At 49.8% G+C, this 18,462-nt stretch overlaps 1 long non-coding RNA gene across 1 annotated transcript; it reads right to left on the reverse strand.

Annotated features, from left to right (window-relative positions):
• Positions 1-15,895: 15,895 nt before the first annotated feature.
• LOC135441944 (uncharacterized) lies at positions 15,896-17,962 on the reverse strand. Its single transcript, XR_010438586.1, has 3 exons — positions 17,944-17,962; positions 17,346-17,542; positions 15,896-16,009 (listed from the first exon to the last, which is right to left on the reverse strand). It is a non-coding gene; the product is annotated as an uncharacterized LOC135441944 (long non-coding RNA).
• Between the last annotated feature and the right edge of the window lie 500 nt (positions 17,963-18,462).

Genomic DNA, 18,462 nt, shown 5'->3' on the forward strand with positions numbered 1-18,462 from the left:
AGGCCAAGAGAATAAGGGTAGCAAAACAAATCAAGCGCGCGATAATATTAATATTTGTGTAAGTGAAGCAGGTGCTTCAAAGACCAAGTCTGCTAGTCCACTGTTGAAGGTGAAACAAAATAACCTTTGTTATGATTTAGGTGATCCTGTATTAACCACATCTTCTGTCAATGAGCCTTACAGGTTGCAGCTGACAGAGTCACTCCACCTGAAGGACACTGACTGGCATTTTGTCTCTGTAAATCCTGAACAGAAGGGTATTTGGAACCAAATTCGTTGTAAGTACATCGTCATTGGGGACACCAAACACACACCACAAGAGATCAAAATTGCTCTGGGAATGACAACATCAGATCCCAAGCAATTTGTTCTCGGCCTGCACTGTTTCCACCCACCCCTGTTTCTTCCCAAGGGACAAATTGTTGCTCAAGCTATCCCTGTGCCATCTTTACCTGAAAATATCGAAAAACAAGGGCCCACAGTCACCCGGGTCCAAGTTATTGGGAAAGAGAAACCCAAATTGTGGTGCAATGTCAGTGGGGGTGGGGAGTCTAAACGCATTGAGATGCTTGTAGACACAGGTGCAGACTGCACAGTGATTCCAGTACAAGACTGGCCAGCACATTGGCCTTTACAAAATGTTGCTGGTCACCTTCGAGGTGTAGGAGGTCTGCAATTAGCAAGACAATTCAAAAGCATTATTCAATTCGAGGGTCCAAACGGACAATTGGCAAATATCCGTCCATTTGTGTTAGATTATTCAGAACCTTTGTTAGGGAGAGATTTAATGGCCCAGTGGGGTGTCACAATTGATATTCCAGACTCTCCACAGCATTTTTGTGCAGCAGTCATTGAACAACAGCGCCCCACCCAAAAACTGAAGTGGAAAACAGACAAACCAGTTGATGTGAAACAGTGGCCACTCAGTAAACAAAAAATAAAAGTGCTTGAGGAACTAGTAGAAGAGCAACTAAGAAAGGGCCACATTGTGGAGACCATGTCCCCATGGAACTCTCCAGTGTTTGTCATCCAAAAAGCTGACAAAAAGAGGTGGCGACTCCTCTGTGACCTCTGACAAATTAATAATGTAATTGAAGATATGGGTTCAACCTGGTATGCCATCCCCAACAATGCTTTCCCAAGATGGGAAATTAGCTGTTATTGATATTAAAGATTGTTTTTTCCAAATCCCATTGCACCCTGATGATGCACCGCGTTTGGCATTCTCCGTCCCTTCTATCAATTTAGAAGCTCCTATGAAAAGGTACCATTGGACCGTTCTTCCTCAGGGATTAAAGGTATCTCCAGCTATCTGCCAGTGGTATGTCTCTTCCCTGCTTTCCCCAGTATGTGCAGCCGCCACAGAGAAGGCCATCATCTATCATTATATGGATGATATCCTTGTGTGTGCCCCCAATGATGATTTACTCACACATGCGCTTGACCTAATGATCGATGCATTGATTGTTGCAGGGTTCGAGCTCCAGGAAAAGAAAATTCAAAAGATGCCACCTTGGAAGTATTTGGGCTTAGAAATTGGAAATAGGACCATTGTTCCTCAAAAACTAGAAATCAATTCAAGGATCAAGACGCTTGCGGATGTCCACAAGTTGTGTGGGTCTTTGAATTGGGTAAGACCATGGCTTGGTCTGACTAATGAAGACCTTGCCCCTCTTTTCAATTTATTAAAAGGGGGAGAGGACCCAGGTGCTTCTAGGTCTATTACCCCAGAGGCACAGAAAGCTCTAGAAAAGGTTCAGATTGCAATGTCCACAAGACAGGCCCACCGATGCCGGCCTGACCTGCCATTCAAATTTATTATTCTAGGTAAGTTGCCACACCTCCATGGAATTATTTTCCAGTGGGAGGAAAAACAAACACCTAAGGCAAAGGACACACCAAAAAAGGACCGGGACCAGAGGGACTCTCTCTTGATCATAGAATGGGTTTTCCTCAGTCACAAAAGGTCCAAGAGACTGACAAAGCCTCAGGAGCTGGTAGCAGAACTGATCCGGAAAGCAAGGACCCGGATCAGGGAGTTAGCAGGATGTGACTTTAAGTGAATTCACATTCCAGTTGAGTTAAAATCAGGTCAAAATACTATGAAAATACTGGAACAATTATTTCAAGAAAATGAAGTGTTGCAGTTTGCTCTGGATTCCTACTCAGGACAATTTTCAGTAGCACGGCCCGCTTGCAAATTGGTTGAACAAGATGTTCAATTTACTTTAAAATTAAGAACTGCTTTAAGTAGGAGACCTTTAAAAAAGGCTCTAACTGTCTTTACAGATGCGTCCAGGAGGTCCCACAAGTCCGTTATGACTTGGAAGGATCCTCAAACCCAGCAGTGGGAGACGGACATTGCTGAGGTGGAAGGTTCACCTCAGGTTGCTGAATTGGCTGCGGTTGTTAGGGCTTTTGAAAGGTTCTCAGAACCATTTAGTCTGATTACAGACTCTGCATACGTGGCAGGAGTAGTATCCAGAGCAGATCAAGCAATACTGCAAGATGTATCTAACATTGCACTTTTTGAATTGCTTTCCAAACTGGTAAAGTTAGTCACTCACCGAGAGCAACCATTTTATGCGATGCATGTCAGGTCACACACTGACTTGCCAGGGTTTATCGCTGAAGGCAACAGAAGGGCAGATGCTCTTGCTGCACCTGCAGTGATGGCCACTCTCCCAAATGTTTTTGAACAGGCAAAAATCAGCCACCAGCTTTTCCACCAAAATGCACCTGGCCTGGTTCGCCAGTTTAACATCACTCGAGAACAGGCCAAAGTGACTGTGGCCACGTGCCCAAATTGCCAACAACATGCACTCCCTACAGTGAGTACGGGAGCAAATCCAAGGGGACTGAACAGTTGTGAACTGTGGCAAACAGATGTAACACACATACAGTCTTTTGGATAGCAGAAATATGTTCACGTTAGTGTAGATACCTTTTCTGGAGCGGTCTATGCTTCTGCCCACACAGGAGAATCATTGATGCTATTAAGCACCTCTTACAGGCTTTTTCTTTCATGGGCATCCCCAAGGAGCTGAAAACTGATAATGGGCCTGCTTATAAATCCAAGGAATTTGGGAGCTTCCTGCAGCAATGGGGAGTAGAGCACAAAACTGGCATCCCCTACTCCCCTACAGGTCAAGCCATTGTAGAAAGAACTCACCGTGATATTAAAAGGGTCCTGGACCAGCAACAACAGGTTCTGAAGGTAGAACCTCCCCACATCCGGTTATCCAGGGCACTATTCACAATCAATTTTCTGAATTGTTCTTTTGACAGCCTGAACCCACCCATCCAACGCCACTTTGGGGGGAGCAGTCACAGGTTGATGAAAGAAAAACCTCCGGTTTTAGTAAAGGACCCTGAGACTTGGAAAATGGTCGGACCTTACAAATTGGTTACTTGGGGACGTGGATACGTCTGTGCGTCCACCCCGTCTGGTTTAAGGTGAGTTCCTTCCAAATGGGTAAAGCCCTATGTTCCCAAAGTCTCAGAGAAATCTGCAGAAGCACCCCAGGTTGCTCACGCTGCCTGGAGAAGAAAACGCCGCACGTGTTCTCTGGAGGAAATTCCATTTAAGCCTCCTGTCTGGAATAGTTTGTCATATATGTTTGTCTCAAATTCCTTGTACCAGTTTAGATCCCACTGTTCGTGTGTAGCCTCGAGACACCATGAGACCCGAGCCTGCTTCTCGTCCTACTCGTGATCATCCCACCTGCGATCTCCTACATAGTACTGCAGCCCAAACCACATATGGACTACCTCGACAAAGGTTCTCGGACATCATCAGAGAAACTGACAACTGGCTGAATGGACTGTTCAAAGGCTGGGGACTCGCAGGGCTGGTTGGGATCTATTCTGAAAACTGTGTTTTTAGTGCTGTTTATTTTAGTTATAGTTATTGTAGTTGTTAGCATTGTTTTTGGACTAATCAAATGCATGGTTCTCAAGTTAATTTCAAGCTCATCTCCCCCTCCTGAGGTCTACCATTTGGAAGCCCTCAGTGCTCCAATGCATGACCAGGAGGCCTCAGTGGAAAACACTGACCCTCCTGTAGAAGAAGAACCGATTTACCAACCATGGTTTGGCAATCATTCTGCACCATAAACACAGTCCTCTTCTTTTTAAACAAAACTAGGGGGAGATGTTGTGGTGTGTTGTTAGTTTCCGGGTCCCTTCCTCAGGTGTGCCAATATTCCCTTCTCCCTTCCCCCTCGCCCCTTGCTGAGTGTGCCCTGTCAATCAGGTTTAACATTCCAGCAAGGCGTTGTGTGGTTGGTCCCTCAGGCCTGGGGGACATTGGTTAGGTGTCCCTAGTCCCTTGAGACCCTGCCCCTTTCACCTGGTTGGTAGCTCACCTGTCCCCTCCCCTTCCCCTGTCCCTGAGCTTAAAAGATTAATCAGACCATGCGGCCGGGATTCTGTTGGAGCAGTTGTCCCGGTTCAGACCTCTGTAACCATGGAATAAACATCTGGACAACCCTCCAGCGGAATCCTCTCCTTTTTCTCTTCACCATCGCCAGAAGCTCTCTCTCCTGAGGTAAACGGAGTTCCTGACAAGCCTTGAGTGGACTTGTTCAGTGTCCTGCTGCAATCTCCAGCAGTCAAGGTATCTCTGGGGTAAAGCACCACAGAAGCCGCCTTTGGCTCAGCAGCGAGGTCATACTGGCCCAGGCACCATCTAACTGGTAATACTGGGATTCATATTCCAATAGTTTACATTCTTTTTCTGGGGCCTCAGCTTCCCAGGAGGAAAAATCCTAAAGAAAGGATTTTTATGAAAAGATGTTAGTGACAATACCTCAAATTCCCAACCTCCCAGTTCATGCCTTGATGGTCCTGGGGAGCTCCTTAACAGGGAACGTGTTTGGGGAAGCCCAGGGTGGGGGAAGAAGGGGTGAGGGGAGGGAGGGCTGGGGAGGCTGTGGGGGATGGGGGTGTCCAGCTGTGCCCTCCCCAACACTTTATCTCTCCTGCGCAGAAGGAAGAGGCTGTTTGTGCTGAGTGTCACGGGGGAGGGCAGATTCTGTCATGGGAGTGCACATCCAGGGGGCTCCTGTCTGTCCTGAGGGCCTCCTGTCCCATGGGGGACAAATGCTGGACAAGGGGCTCCTGCTCCTGGGGGATGGCAGCTCCTGGTGTTTCCAGACTTCTCCATTCTTCTTGTCCCCTGCAGGATCTGAGCCAGCAAGAGCAGCTCAGGAATGCAGCCCAGGGCAGGAAGGAGCTCCCAAACTCCTGCTCCTTGAAGCCCGTGGCCATCCAAGGGTGGGGCCCAGCCATGACCCAGCCCCACTGCACAGGGATGGCCATTGCCCAGCCCTGCTCTGCCCAGCCCCAGGTGATGGCCAGCACCTGAGGGACCCCCCTGCCCCCTTGGCTTTGATTCTGGCAGCTTTAGAGCTGCTGCAGAGGTGAGAATTCTGTGGGGGAAAAAGGCCTGCCTGTGGTTTGCTCAGCCCTGCAAGAAGCACAAACCCCAAAGGGAGCCCAAGCAGTGGCTCTGTGAGGGCCTTTGATGGTTTTCAGAGCAGGGCTGGCTGGAAACCCCCCTGCAGAGGCATTGAGGGGGAGCCAGTCCAGAAATGCAGCAATTGATCACTTTGTCCCTCTCACCAAGTATTGTAAATACATATAATATTACTGGAATTTTACAAATAATAAAATGGAATTTATATATGTAATGTTAAAGTAACTTTGTTACAAAGATATAGTTTTTATGTCTGATGTTAATTAAGCTTTGTGAAATCCCTCATATAAGGATGCTTGTGAAAAAATGTCTGCTTGGATGGGATAACATCTGATGAAGACAGGATGAGGATGCCTGCTACAGATATGCCAACTATCAGCACTCACCGCCTGAAGACAGTGTCATGGTTTGAGTCTGGCACAGAGTCAGTGCCCCCATGAAAACACCCTCTCCCTGGGTTCTGCTGTGAGATGTGACCAGGAATAAGCAAAACAGGCTCCACCTTAAACATAAAGAACACTTTATTACCTAAACTACAGGAAAATAGGAAGAAAACTACAATGAAAAGAAAAAAAAATTGAAAACCTTACAAAAAACACTTTTCTCCTCCCACCACCAGAATTTCCCAATCACATACATTCTCCCAAATCACCAACTGCCCAGCCTGGCACCACCCTTTAGTATACTCAAACTTCAGTCCATGAAGAGGAGAGGAGTCCTTCTTGTTCCATAGGCTTCCCCTGGAAACACGCTGAAACCTTGTGTGCTTCCAATGTCACTCGGCACCGCCTTGAAAGTCTTTTTGCCACTTGTGACATCTTCCTTCCATGCTCAGTGCTCTCACCACTGTGCATGGACCAGAGCTGCTTCTAGGGCTGTCTTTTAAGGATGCCTTGTCTCACTCTAAAAAGGCACAGTCTCTGCTTTGGGACATCTGTCCCCCCCATATTTTTCCAACCCCCTGGAGCCGAGGGGTCCCCACGATGAACCCTCCTGGTTCTGAGGCACTGCTTCCCCCCAAGTGCAGTCTCTGTGTCACAGGAACAAACTGAGTCCATGGCCACAAGAAAAGTCCAGCCAAAAGGCCACTCCAATCATCTCTCCCCACTCAGTCATCTCCACATCCTTCAGGCCAGGTTCTTGTCTCATCTCATCTCCTATCTCCCTTCTTATTCAGCTCCGAGGAGGATCAGCCTTTTTGCAAGGCCCCAGTCATGTAAGAAAGGGGTTAAAACTTCCAGTCTCTGTCTGTCCCAGGACACTGATACTCACACTCGCTGCTGCTGCTCCAGCCGGCCGGGCTGCACCCTTCTCCCCCCTTTCTCCTCCTGGGCCGGCTGCTATCACATTCGGTGTCGCCGGCTCTCCCTCTCTCTCCCTCCTGGGGGGGGGATGGCTGCTCGATGTCTCTTGGGGCTGCTCCTCCACCCTTCCATCCTCGATGGCCTTCTCACCCCCATCTCTGTCCAGGCCCAGGCCTACCGAATGGCTGCCCCTCCCCTGCCCAGCAGCAGCAGCTGGACAGGGGAGGGAGATCTGACCTCTTCACCTCAATGTCTCAAGAGGCCGCTCAGGGCCTAAGCTCTGCTTTTTAACCCCTGTGTATTCTCGGAGGTGTGTCCAAACCGCACTGGTCACACCAGGTGCCAATATCAAACTCCGAGCATCCATTGGTTTGACCACAGCCTCCCAGAATTCTCACTTCTTCTTGGTCAAACCACCACAGCCTCCCAGACTGATTCTGTCTCTTCAACTACCCAGGGAAGCAAGGGGACAGTGGAAAGGCTGTGTGATTTGTGTAACTTAAGTTAACTCCCTGGTGTAGCTTTAGTCCCCTCACAAAATGACTAAGAACTTCAGTGCAAAAGGTAAAGCTGAATTTTATGCTCTGCTTGCTAAATACAATGCCACACCGTCTCTGGGGGGAGGAGAATGGGCATGCTGCAATTGGTTTAACATAGAAAATTTTATTGATAGAATATCTTCTTTGCAACATGAATCAAAATTCAAACTGGGCACAAATAAAACCATCCTCTGCTCAGTCTTGGGTGCCTGTCTCACAGCAGCCATAGAAACTCTCTTTAAGCAAAAAAGTGAGGAAAATGCTGTCATAGACTCCCTCCAAAACCTAGTTGAAGTTTTGCAAAAACAATTAGATGAAGAAAGAAATGTAAATAACTTGTTATGGGCTGCCCTGAGAGAGGAACATGTTAAAAATTCACATAATGCAGATTCCTCAAAAGAAACAGAGGAGAAAGAAACTCCTCGCATTAATCAAAATTGCCCTCAAAAAAAATTAGCCCTGATGAAAAATTGTGGGAAACACTGTTGTAATAACATGAAACCTCTAATTAAAACAGAATGCAACTATATCAATAATGAAGATCTTAACCCGCACAAAATCACTAAAGAAATCCTGTACACTGCTACTGAATTAACAAAACTTGCAAAGCAGTACGGGCTTCTCCCCCAAAAATCTGAAACAGAACACATGTTTTCTGTGTCTGTGTTGCTCACTGGGGGAGATCAGATTCTTTTGCAGAACAAGAAGCCGGTGGGTGCTGGGGACACGGGGTGTTCCTAACAACAGCAGACAGACACATCCCATGGTCCCCAAATCAGCACACAGCTCATTGGGCAGGGGGGTTTAACCCCTTGGGAAAAAGAGACCCTTTGGTCGGTACCCCCAACCAATTCCTGGAAAACGTTCACAAAGCTGGCTGCCTGCAATTGATTAATGAAAAAAAATTAATTCCTGGTTTTGAATCACCAATGAAATCACCTGTAAAGCCTGAAATTTTGACCTCTTTAACTCAAGGGCTTCCAGGAACACTTAAACCTAGAGCAATTCTCCTTCAGAAAACCATAGTAGCTATGTCTCCTACAGAAAGACCAGATAAACTTCCTAGTAACCAGAATGACCCTTTTGTTCCCCTTTATGACTTGCTGAGAAAAAGAATAAAATGGGATTGGACTTCTTCTCAGGAGGAAGCATTGCAATTGCTGATTCTTGAAGTAGTTCTGGGGCTCTCTCAGTCCCTTGGGGACAGGCACAAAATGATCAATTGTTGCATTTCCAGATTGCTTCCCCCACAGCTGCCCCTGCACGGTGGATTTCCTGCCAGCCCTGCTCTGAAAACCATCAAAGGCCCTCACAGAGCCACTACTTGAGCTCCGTTTGGGCTTTGTGCTTCTTTCAGGGCTGAGCAAACCACAGGCAGGCCTTTTTCCACCCACAGAATTCTCACCTCTGCAGCAGCTCTAAAGCTGCCAGAACAAAGCCAAGGGGCCAGGGGGGACCCTCATGTGCTGGCTGCCACCTGGGGCTGGGCAGAGCAGGGCTGGGCAATGGCCATCCCTGTGCAGTGGGGCTGGGCCATGGCTGGGCCCCACCCTTGCATTGACAGGGGTCCCCAGGATGTGCCACCCCTGGGACATGCACCCGGCCAGCAATGTGCAGGGACATTTCTGGAGCTGCCACCCCCTGGGACAGGTCCCCTCATGCCAGGATGTGTCACTCCCTGGGACAGGATCCTCCTAGGACAAGACCCTCTCAGATGTGCCCCCCCAGAGCAGAACCCACTCTTTCTCCTATCTGACTCTCAGCACAAACGGCCTCTTCCTTCTTGTCCAAGGAAAAGAAAGTGAAACTGTTGAGAGAGCATAGCCCAACACCTCCATCATTCACAGCCCAACACCCTTCCCGGCACTACCTACACCCAATTTTTCCTCTCCCCTCTTTCCCCCCAACCCACTCCTTGCTCAGGTGCTCCCCTGGATTGCTGACCCAGGAAGTGGGGGTGATGGCCTCTGCCACAAAAGTGAGGAAAATTAAGAAATAAGAGATATAAAGAGAGGAAGAATTCAAGGGCAGGGGAGGGCACAGAGACAGAGCTATCCAGGAACCCCCATCTGATAGCTGCACAGAAAATGAGCACCCCAGGTTGACTTTGCTAGGCTGTGGGTCACCCCAAAATCTGAGGCACCCAGGACAGGAGCTGTGACCGCTGTGCCCACCCAGGCATTGCCCATCCCTGGCACCCCCATTCTCCTGGGAACCCCAACCATTAGACCCCCCTTGCCTTGGTTCCTCTCCTCCCTGGGGACCCCTATCCCCAGACTGCCATTGCCCAGCACCACCATTGCCTTGATGCCATCCCATTGGCTGCTTCTTCCCCCAGAACCCCTATTCCCAAGGGTCCCCTTTTTCCCCCTGCACCCCCAAACCTGCCACCCACATGTCATGACCCCAAATCTCTGGGGACCATGTTCAGGGGATCCCTGAATCTCCCCAGGCATGGAGACCCCAGGTCCCCTGGACCTCCATTCTCCTGGAAACCTAATCTTGTTTCCCCACATCCCCTGAGCCCCCCACGCCTGGCAACATCATCCCCAGTCATGTCCCCAGACTGTCCCCACCCTCCCTACAGCCTGTGCCCAGCTTGTGGCCACTCTGCCCCCACCAAGGGCCATCTCCATGTAGAGAAGAATGTGACCTCGCTTCTTTCCCCTTCACCCAAAGAGCTGCCAGCCAGGGGAGCGGTGGCCACAGCAGCGAGGGACAGCCAGTGCACATGGCTGGGGACACCGGGATGGCTGGGAAGGTGGCGCTGCTCCTGTGGGGTGAGTGCCCTGGCCATGGGCCTGACACCCCAGGGATAGGGAGGGGATACAGGGGGACTGTTGTATACCTTGAGGTCCTCAGTGCCAGCAGTGCCAGTCCATGTTACCCACAGTGGACCAGGGTTTGACTAGGGATGTAGGGTGGCTTTGGGGACAGGAAGAGGGGGCAGGAATTTGGGGATGGGGATGTAGAATATAGGGACTGGCACCTTTGGGCTCAGGGAGCTTTGGGGATAAGGACAAGGAAACTGGGATGAAGGGACAGAAGGAGACAACAACGGTGAGGATGTGGCCATGGGGATGGGATCATAGGGATGGGATCATGAGCTGGTGGGGGTGACCTGGGCCAGCATGGGCTGTGTCCGTGGTGTTCTCATGCCCAGGGAGTCCACAGTGTCCCCATGTTCTGCCTCAGCCCAGGGTGGCCTCGGTGTCCCTGTTCCCAAGGTGTCTGTGCCACAGGGATGTGATGCACAGGTGGCTGTGACACAGACATGTCCCCCTGCCTCTCAAAATCTTTTGGGGACTGACCCCACACATTTTCTCACAAGAAACTGCTGTCCCCATGGGGATAGTTTGGGGACAGCTCCCACACACTGTGCCCCCATGCTGCTGTCCCCACAGTGCCACCCCCACTGAGCCCTGTCCCTTCTCCCTTCCAGCCCAGACCCTCGGCCTTGCTGTGAGTCCTCGGGAAATGCCATGTCCCCACCCTGCTGTCCCCAGCCTCACGCTGGCCCTGGCAGGCTGGTCTCTGCTGTCACCCACAGGTGCCCAGACCACCCAGCTCCTGGTGGAGCCCCCCTGGAAGCCGGCGGTGCTTTGGGACCGGGTGACACTGACCTTCCAGGGCTTGGGGACTGCTGGTACTACCACCTGGTACAAGGACAGAAGCGCTGGAGCCAGGATGATGACCACTTCACTGTCACCAAGATTGGCACCTACACATGTTACAGACCTGGCACCGGGTTCAGCCCCCCCATGAGAGTCTTAAATGGTGAGGGAGGTTTGGGTGTCCCCAGCCTGGCACCCACAGGGACCCCAAGGGTTCTGTGTGGGCTCTGTTCCATGGGTCGCCTCCTGTGTGATCAGAGCCCATCCCCTTCTCTGGGGACTTCCCAGAGCATCCCAGAGTGGAGAATCCCATGTTGGATTTGGGCAACCCTGGTGCACTGGGAGACCCAATGGGGGGGGTCCTGGTGACATCGGGTGTGTCAGGACCCCTCTGTCCCCCAGAACTGCTGGTGCTGCAGGTGCTGGCATGGGCACTGCTGGAGGGGGACACGGTGACACTGTGCTGCCAGGGCGAGTAAGACCGCACCGTCAACTTGGTGTCTTTCTACCATGAGAGAAAGGACCTGGAGGGGCTCGGCAATGGGACCAAGCTGTCCCTGTCCCCCTCTGCAGCTGCACCACAGCGGCAACTACAGCTGCAAGGGCCAGGTGGAATCCTCGGGGTGGAAGGAGTCAGCGCCAGTGACAGTGACAGTGCAGGGTGATGATGCCGAATTTTGCCCCAAAAGGCGAGAATAACTGCCTAAGAGACTCAATTTAAGTCAGCATAGACAGGAGGTATTTTATTACGATGCGTCGGAGAAATCACAAAAGAGATTTCTGAGTATCTCATGACAAAGCAAGCCTTTTATACAATTTTGAATATAGAGTTACATAATATCTCATGCATAATCATGTCTTTGCATGCATATTCATAGAAGGCGTGGTGTAGGCGGAGCGTGGGCGGAGACTTCTCTTTTGAGGATCTTTTCAGTGGTCGTTCCTGTGGCCTTCATCGTGGGCAGGGGGCACCTGATGAGTCTTCCTCCTTAAACTTTTGAACTCCCATACTAATATGGCCAATTCCCGGTGTACTTGGCTTGGTCCCCATGGCTTGGCAAGACTCTTAGGGTCAGCTTGACATTGTTGGCTCTGAACATGCTTAGCCCATCAACTCCCCTATCCCTATCTCTCTTTCCTGTCATTGTGTTCCATGCCTTAGCCGATTTATTGCTCTATATGTTTCCTAAATGCTGTGCTTTCTTCAAATGTTTCACATTCCATGTTTTAACTCATTATTTCTTGAAGGCTATCGGTTTTGGGCCTTCATTTCCCCCCTTTTCTTATAACTTACGAATTCTTTCGTCAAGTCCTAATCCTATAGGGCGCTGATACGCTCGTACCATAGCCCAAACCATTTGGGTCCTTTGCATTATAATTCTTAGTCTCCACCACATAGAAATGTTTGTGAGAGTTAGCAGGAACAAAGCTACAATTACTATTAGCATTGGGTGCACCAGGTAGTTGAAGACCTGTGTAGCTGTTGGGGAGTATCCTGTAAAGATATCCCACCAATGATGCTGGCCTACTTGTTCTACCTTGGTCAGGACATCCTTTATTTTCTCTGAATTATGTTCTACCTGCCATACCATTCGTTTGGTCGTTTGATTCACCTTTCGCACCAATTGCTTCACTTTAGGATGTACAAGCATTGCTTTAAGAATTTTAACATCCATCCCTATTTGTAATTTCGGTATTTCTTGATATAGGTTAAAATCTGTGTTAATTAGCTGTTGAGTAGTTATTGGGACAGTATAATGAAAATCACAACCTGCTATCTTGGTAAAGTCACAGTACTCTTTAACTAAGGCACATGATTTCTGCTAGCTGTATTACTAACTTAATTTCTTACCTCATTTTAAAATCTTAACTAAAATATGCAATCTTCTACTATCCCAGTTGTATTCCCAGATGGCCCCTCGACCCATCTGCAATTTTCAATTATCCTAATTACATTTTCAGCTAACCCTTTGACTCACCTCAGGCACATCCCCGACTGCCTCTCTCCCAGCAGCTCAGAGCTGCATTGCACAGCACTCGCTGTGTGCCAGAGAGCACAAAGCAGGCTGGCCCGGTGGGCCTGAATATTTCTGCCAAACACTCTGCATCTCACACCTTTGCTCAGGCTCAGTGCAGAACTGCAGGATTGCAGGCGCTTCCTCCCGGAGCTGCGTGAGGCGCTGGCTCCTGCAGATGTGCCCTGCCAAGCTGTCCCTGCCTCACGCTGGACTCGCTTCCCTGGCACAAGTGCCAGGCCTGAAGGAGCTGCCCTGTGCTCCAGCCTGCCGAGCAGCCCGGCTCCCTGCCCCGGTGCCCAGAGTGCTGCACACACTGCTGGCCTTTGCCAGGAGTTGCAGGGCAGCCGGCAGAAGAGGAGGGATCCTCAGCCAGCCCAGCAGCCCGCGGCTGCCCTTGGCCTTTCTCTGCTCCTGGGCACACTCCAGACGGCCAATGCCTCCAGGCTGGGCTGTGCCCAGCATGGCTGTGCTTCCCCTCCGCAGCAGCCAGCTGCCACCTGGGCTCTGAGAGCCGAGGATTCACCCGCTGCCAGCAAGAGGCACTCAGGGCCCGGCTGCTGCCTCTTGCAGCTCCAAGGGCCTCCTTCCAGCCTGCCTCTGCCGGGGCTCAGGCTGCTCCGGCCTCTGCTGGGGCTCTGCTGGGGCTCCAGCCCGGGCAAGGCCGGGCCCGCTCTCACCTCACAGGCGCTGACAGCTCTGCACCACAGGAGACCTTCCCGAGCACCCTCTCTGATCTTTCTGCTTTCTCACTTGAGCAAGGCTCTCCTCTAGCCAAAGAGATTATTGCATTTAGGGATACAAATCCAAGTGGCAGGAACCCCATTGCTCTCCAGTCACAGCTGAAGGCCTGCATCTGCACAGGGTGTTTGGGCTGCCTCATTCTTATTTTGGTTTTGCCTTCAAATGCCATTGCCCTTTCTGCCTCAACTAGAAATACCACAGCTGTGCCATAACCAGCCAGTGGGTCATATTCCAAAGGCAGTGCGGTCTGGAGAGGATGAATGATATGAAGTCCCCTCCTCACTTATGAAACCATACAAAAGAAGCCATATGTGTGACTTAGCACCAATAAAAAACAATTGGTAATTCAGAAGGAAATGTTGAATTTTCTGAAGGGGTCAGAAGGAGGAGAATCTTCCAAGTGAGTTGATGTTTCAGAAACTTTATTAATTACAACTCTAATCTATAATTCTATGCTACAAATCTCTTTAGCAACCCTACTCTACAATCCTACTCTAAATTGGTAACAGAGATAACATCTTGACATGATTGCTATGTTCTCGTCTCCTAGGGTTAGGGTTAGGGTTAGGGTTAGGGTTAGGGTTAGGGTTACGCTTAGGCTTCAGCTTAGGCTTATGCTTAGGCTTAGGTTTAGGTTTAGGCTTAGGCTTAGGGTTGGGTTTAGGGTAAGGGTTAGGGTTTGGGTTTGGGTTAGCATTTAAGGTTAGGGTTAGGTTTTAGGTTTAAAGTTTAGGGTTAGGGTTATTCGTCTTCTTCACTGAGTTGATGAGTTGTGCCAGGATGAATGGTGGCTTGGCTGAAGTTACAAATGGATGCTGTCCACCGGAAAAAAAAATACAACAAAGAACAGCGAACCATTACTTTCCAAGCTCATTGCTTCAGAGACTCAATCAGGATACATAAAGTTCCTGGAAAGACCCAGAAAGAGGAGCAGTGGGACCATCTGCTCCCCAGTCATCCCCAGGGTGCAAGACATTGCCATCACAGGCAAACCTGGCCCAGAATCCCACTCATCTTTTATTGTGATTTCTTCATCATGGTGGGATTTTTTGCCCTGCCAATGCTCTAGAAATGGTGCTTTCAGTCCCTGGGTTTTCTTCCTTTCAGGAAACTCCAATGACTCACACAGGCCTTTGAAAGATGGGCACTGTGCTAATTCCCACAGGGACAGAAAGCAGTGTCTGCCTTTCCATGCCCTGCCCCTCGTGTGCTGGATGGCACCTTCCTTCCCAGCAGGGCCAGCCCAGTGGCACTGGGCCCTGCAGTTCCCTCTCTGCCACACAACCTGGCAGTAACCCTGGCACAGTTCCCATCTGCTCGAGCGTGCCAGGCAGCAGATGGGGCTGGGACAAGTCCCTCCCAGCTGTCCCTGTTTGCGTGGCAGAAACCTCTAAGGGTGGGCTGGGGGGCACAAACCAGGGCCCCTCAGAGGCTCACAGTGAACCCCCACAGCCCCTCCTGCCCACAGCCAAATCTCTGACCCCTAGGCTGGGACTGGCTTCATTGGGTTCCTCCACCACCATTTCATGTCTCTGTACCCCGCACTGCTCTACTTCAATTCTTTTGCCTTTAGATAAAACTGAACACTCCACCAAATCACAAAAGAGGGCAACAGAAATAGAGGACAGAGCACTTCTCCTCACAGGAAATGCAGAGGGAGCTGGAGTTATTCAGTTTTGTGAAGAACAGGCCCCAGGGAGACTTTATTGCCACTTTCCAAGACTTCAGAGTGGCTTTGAAGAAAGTGGGGGACATCTTTTTTAACAGGGCCAATTACAATAGGATATGGACAAATATTTTTAAACACAAAGGGCATCTAATCAGAGTAGGTCGAAGGAAGAACTTGTTTACTCGGAGCATGGTGCAACCCTGGCACAGCTTCCCCCAAGAGCTTGTAGGAGCCCCATCCCTGCAACCATTCCAGCTTTGGTGGGAAAGGGCTCCAAGCAACCTGATCTCTTTAAAGATGTCCCTGCTTATTGCAGGACACTTGCACCAGAGGACATTTACAGGGCCCTGCCAGCCCAGCCCAGTCTAGGATTCCTCACCATTTTCATTTGAAGAGCAGCAAGAGTGGAGGTGAGGAGGAAGGGGGCTCATCTGATGCCTTGGACTTGAGTGGAGGAGGAGCCCATCCCTCAGAGCCTGTTTCACCTGCAGCCCCTTCCCATTTTACCTGCAGGAGCTCCTTGGCTGACCAGCGCCGCTCCTCGTCTGTCTGCAGGCAGCAGCTCAGGAAGTCACGCAGCAAAGCCGAGAGGAGCTTGGGCTGCCGCAGCTGTGGAGTCCCTACTGTGGCTATCAGGTGTGTAGCCTGGAGAAAAAGGAGACACCAGGCTCCACCTCCTGCTTTCACATCTCTAAGGCTCTCCCAGATCCCTGTGTTTAACCTCTGTTCTTCAGTGGCAGTTTCTGCCCTGGCAGAGACCCAGAGATAATTTTCCTTTACCAACCAAAAACCCAAACCCCGATGCAGCCACAGCTTTTCCACTATCCCGCAGATCTTGCCTTGGCAGCTGATTTCATTGACTGACCTAGTTAGTGGGAACTACATCAGCAAAAGGACATTTGCTTCTCTGAGGATTCATACCAGCTTGAGAGGCTTTTTGGAAGAGGGACTTTGCTATACTAACTAATTTCAAGGGTTAGTACATGAAAGGCTTCTCTGCAGTGCTTACTGGTCCTTTAAGCGCACGTGCCCTAGAACAAAAACTCATCAAGCTTTTTGTGCTGTTCTTGAAAACAATGGTAATTGGAAGAAAAGAAAGGAAATCCTTCAGTTAATACCCAGGTAGGGAAACAAACATTTACCATCTCCTCTTCAACACAGACACATTAAGATGCCTGCACAAATGTATTGGGATGGAAATGCCTGCTTGGGCACACAGGAGCCACCTGCAGCTCTGTCTCTCAGCAGTCTGAAAATTTCAGCTTCCCATTTTTGCAGCAAAAGAAAAATTGTCTAGGTCAGAAGAAGGAGAGGTTCCATCCCTATGGTCACCCTCCAGTCATTTGGCTACTCAAGTCAATGCATGAATGGTAGGCCCATCCCAGAAAGTGCCAGGAATCACTGGGAGGGGTTTTGGCAGGCTCTCCGCATCACCAGGCTCTGGCTTGGTGATGTGCAGAATGTTGCTTGGGCTAGGAGAGAAACAGGGTCTCTGAGTGTTTCAGCAGCACTGCACAAGAAGCAGAAGAGACTCTGTGCATTACACCCTCATGCCCATGTTTCCCAGTGAGAAGAAACTGCACACAGGGTTAGGTTCCTCTCTAAAGACCATGGTTTTAGAAACTTTGTTGGGTTTGCGTTTCCTTCCTTCATTTCTGGAAAGATAACAACAGTTTTAAGATGCTTTTTTCCTGATATTAAGGCCATCTACACAGACAAAAGAACTGGAACCACTAACCCAAAGGAAAGTGTTGCCTGAGAACACTTTGTTTGTTTGGAGTTTGTTTGCATGTGGTAAGGCTTGAATTCTCCCACTGATGCAACCAAAACTACAGCAGATGCTGATGTGTTGTAGGGACATTGTAGCAGGGGACCTTGGTGGAAGTAGTTCCAGCAGATGGCAATGGGATTTTGTCCAGTGGCACACAGGACATGGGACAGGTGAGAAAGACAGTGGGATCAGTGAGTATTTGCTCCTTACCGTGCCAGAACTTTCGCTCAAGTAAGGAGGTTCTTGTTCTATCATTTCAATTCCCACAATTCCAAAAGACCATATGTCCACTTTGGGGCCATATGGTTGACCTGTCACCACTTCAGGCGCCATCCACCAAGGAGTCCCAGTTAGCGAGCAGCGTCTGCTCTGCTCAGGGGTGAGCTGAGTAGCGAGGCCAAAATCAGCTGAGGAGAAAACAAAATACTGGTTTTATCTGAATTCTGTGCAATTAGGAAAGCAAGCAAAAGAATTCCCCAGTAGAAGTTTGAAATTGTGCTGTTGAATCTCCTGGCATTGGCGACTTTAAAAATCCCCCCATTTTTTACACTGCCTCCAGCAGTGGCTTTTGTTCTTTGGAAACTTTAGACTTGTAACTCCCTCCCTCTGGAAGGGACACACACAGAGCAAGGCCACTCTTGACTGCTTGTGGCTCCTTCTACCTCTGTGCACGTTGCAACTGTGCCCTCAGCTCGCAGCAGGGGTCCCTGCACTGCCACCAGCACCATTTCTGGGGAGCTGGCAGTCACTCCAAGCAGCCCCACACCCACATCCCTGGAACGCTGCACCTGACCAAGAATATACTGACCCAGCTTGACAGAGCCGTCGGTTCTGAGAAGGATGTTTCTGCTCTTCACATCTTGGTGGATAAGATGGTTTGAATGAAGAAAATCCAGTCCTTGCAGGCACTGAGCGAGAAAACAGAAACAGGAGGGCAAAAATGAGTGATGTGATTTCATCACACAAGAAAGGAAGCAAAGAATCGAAAAGATTCCCTCTCTGGGGGAATGGGGAGTAATGGCAGAACAGTAATGGCCACTGAGAGGAAGAGCTTTCTGCTCCAACACTTGCAGAGCAGGACCTTTCTGAGGAAAGGCACGTCAGCTTTTGAAAGAGCAACAGCACCTGCTGTTGTAGGCTGTCCCCTGCCAACCAGCCAGGATGACTCCTGCTGCAGTGCATGTGCTCAGAAGCAAAGAGCATTCTGGCTGCACTCCTATCCTTTTTAGCTGAGGACTGAGAGAAATGAGTCTCTCTCTTTTTTCTTTGCTGTTTGTTTCAAATCCTGCCACCAGCACCTTTGCTTTAAAGGCAAGGAATGCAGTGA

Source organism: Zonotrichia leucophrys, unplaced genomic scaffold, assembly GCF_028769735.1.
Source record: "Zonotrichia leucophrys gambelii isolate GWCS_2022_RI unplaced genomic scaffold, RI_Zleu_2.0 Scaffold_725_25227, whole genome shotgun sequence".
Classification (NCBI taxonomy): domain Eukaryota; kingdom Metazoa; phylum Chordata; class Aves; order Passeriformes; family Passerellidae; genus Zonotrichia; species Zonotrichia leucophrys.